The sequence below is a fragment of the Littorina saxatilis genome, linkage group LG4 (assembly GCF_037325665.1).
Source record: "Littorina saxatilis isolate snail1 linkage group LG4, US_GU_Lsax_2.0, whole genome shotgun sequence".
Lineage (NCBI taxonomy): Eukaryota > Metazoa > Mollusca > Gastropoda > Littorinimorpha > Littorinidae > Littorina > Littorina saxatilis.
The window spans coordinates 65,030,895-65,034,002 of record NC_090248.1 but is presented as its reverse complement, the minus strand read 5'-3'; positions in this window follow the sequence as shown (position 1 = coordinate 65,034,002).

The following is a 3,108-nucleotide window of genomic DNA, read 5'->3' as shown; positions in this document are numbered from 1 at the left end:
GGTCAGTGAGAACAGGTGTCAGCTGATCCCCACAATGCCGTAGGGTAGGGCCTGAGACGCCGTCTGGGCCAGCCGCTTTCCTGCTTTTCTGTTTGCGGAGAAGCAGCCGGACATCCCGCTCACGGACAGTGAAGGGGGGAGGCAGGGGGGACGAGGGGTCGGGGAATGACGCCGTCACAGGGGTGTGGTTGTCGCGGTCAAAACGAGCGTAAAACTCGTTAAGTTTGTCAGGGAGGGTGGGGTCGTCGGCTACTGGGGGGCTCTTCTTCTTGTAGTTCGTGACCGCCTGGAGCCCGTGCCACACAGCACGAGAGTTGCCGGACTGGAATTGCTCCTCCAGTTTGCACTTGTAGTCCCACCTCGCCTTACGCATCTCCCGCTGGAGGTCGTACTTGGCCCGCTTGAACTGCGCCTCGTCACCGCTCTTGTGGGCGTCGTCCTTGGCCTTTAGCTGCTTCTTCAGGCCGCCGTTGAACCACGGCTTGTCGTTGGCCCAGGACTTCACCTCCTTGGTCGGGATACAGACGTCTTCGCAGAATGCGATGTAGGACGTCAAGACGTCGGCCTGCTCGTGAACATCGACGCATGGCTGGGTAAGCGCCGCCCAGTCTGTACAGTCAAAACAGCCTTGCAGCTGCTCGATGGAATCTGAGTTCCAGCGTTTAACTGTTCTGACGTGGGACTTGGCTGTCTTCAGCCGCTGACGGTAGGCAGGGAGGAGGTAGACCATGACGTGGTCGGAGCGACCGAGAGGGGGGCGACTGATGGCGCGGTACGCACCACTGATAGTACTGTAGCAGTGGTCGAGTGTAGCCTTGTTACGCGTGCCAACCTTGACGTGTTGTTTGTACCTGGGGAGTTCCTTGTTCAGCTTCGTATGGTTAAAGTCCCCCATCACCAGCACCCGACAGTCAGGGAACCTATTCTCCATTGCAGACACTTGCCTAGAGAGTTCTTGAATGGCTGTAGCTGCGTGTGCCTGTGGGTGAATATACACGCCGACCAAGACAAGGGAGGTAAACTCTCTCGGCAAGTAGAAAGGCTTGCACTGTAGAGTTATCGTTTCGAGATCTGGCGAACCGTGCGTAGAAAGCACTTTACAGTCAGTGCACCATCGATCATTGATCATAAAGCAAATCCCACCTCCCTGTGTCTTCTGAGAGAGTACAGGCGAGCGATCGACACGATGGATGGAGAAGCCGGAGGGTTGGAGGGGGGCGTCAGGTGTGGTGGGCTTTAGCCACGTCTCCGTGAAGCAAAACACAGAACAGTCACTGTAATCACGCTGGGTCTTCAACAAGTAGAACAGTTCGTCTTTCTTATTGTCTAATGAACGCACGTTTGACAGAAATATCGACGGCAGAGGGGGACGAGTGGAGCGGTTTCGAAGACGAACGAGCAAGCCGCCACCACGCTTGCCTCGCTTGCGATGAGGCCTACGATACTGTTCGTTAGAGGACGAGGACACGTTGCGGGCGCTTGTGGCAGAGAAGTCGAGTTCACTCAAAAGGAAATCAGTCGAAATCAGGAGTTCAGGGCTGTACTTACTGCCAATAGTCTCTCTCACACGTAGAAGATCATCTCTGCTATACCTCAGCACACTTTCAGTTCTTTCAATCAGCATACAACTTGCAAACAACAGTCCAAACATCACCAACACCGAGAGAGAAAAAAATGTGGACTTTGGACCCCTGCCTTCAGTTGGAACCCCCCTCCCCCTACCATGAGGGGGGGGAGGGGGGTTCCAACTGAAGGCAGGGGTCCAAAGTCCACATTTTTTTCTCTCTGAGAGGTACATTGGATGGCCAGGGGGGGGGGGGTTCCGGAACCCCGGGAACCCCCCCCCCCCCCCCAGATCCGGCCCTGCACAGTGTGTGTGTGTGTTTGTGTGTGCGTGAGCGGCCAGCATGTACAACAGCAGCAACTACAGCATCAAGTCAATTTCACACTTTCGACAAAATTGTCTCGTGTCCGGGATCAACAGTATGGAGGCTACATGTAATATTTCTTTGGAACCAACTTGAAGTCGATAAGAGTAGTCATGACAAATTAAGTGCCTCATCCACAATTTGGCTTTTCATTTCAGCCGTAGAAAACAGGGGGGATGTCAATCGTGTCAACTTGAGTGCTCGCCGCGTAACAAGTATGATGTGGGTTGGGTTCCATGCCGCCTACTGGACCGTTCGAAACTCTATTGACCGGAACCCTACTGGCCCAAATACTACATGCATGATGTCGTGGAATTCCTGCGTAACTCCATTCTTGGCGATTTTGATGTTTTATTGGTCCCTTACATTTAGTCATTCATTCTCACTGAGAAATATTTTCTCAAATACGTCGATACGAAAATGCGCATGTTTCTCTGTGAGTGTGTGTGTGTGTGTGTGTGTACTATTTGCGAATATTGACACATTCACGCACACCCACGAGTGCGAACGTGCGCGCGTACGGCACACACGCACGCACATACGCACGCACGCACACACACACACACTGACACACACACACATACACACTGACACGGCCGTGCCGCGCGGCACACACACCGGCTCCCTCTCTCTCCATCTTTCTCTCTCTGTCTGTCAGTCCGTCCGTCAGTTCGTTCGTCAGTCCGTCTGTCTATCTGTCTGTCAGTCCGTCTGTTTGTCTGTGTCTCTCCTCTCTCTCTCTCTCTCTCTCTCTCTCTCTCTCTCTCTCTCTCTCTCTCTCTCTAACGCGGCTCTCTCTGTGTACCAGCATACAACTGAGAGGCGAAAAAATAAGGCCTTAAAAAAATAAGGGCTTATTTTTTTATGGGCTTATTTTTTTAAGGCCTTATTTTTTTTAGGTCTTATTTCCAATAATTATGACCTTAGAAAAATAAGGCCTTATTTCTGGTAAGGCCTTATTCTAAAATAAGGCCTTAAAAAATAAGGCCTTAAAAAACTGATAAGCCCATAAAGAAATAAGCCCTTATTTTAGAAATAAGGCCTTATTCATTTAAGGCCTTATTTTTGGGATTTTTGACCCTTTGTGCCAAGGATAATACCCAAGCCATATCCTAGCCCTTGTATGAAATCGTATGCCAACCACTGGCTACTCGAGGAACCTACTGTTGTGTTTCCGGTT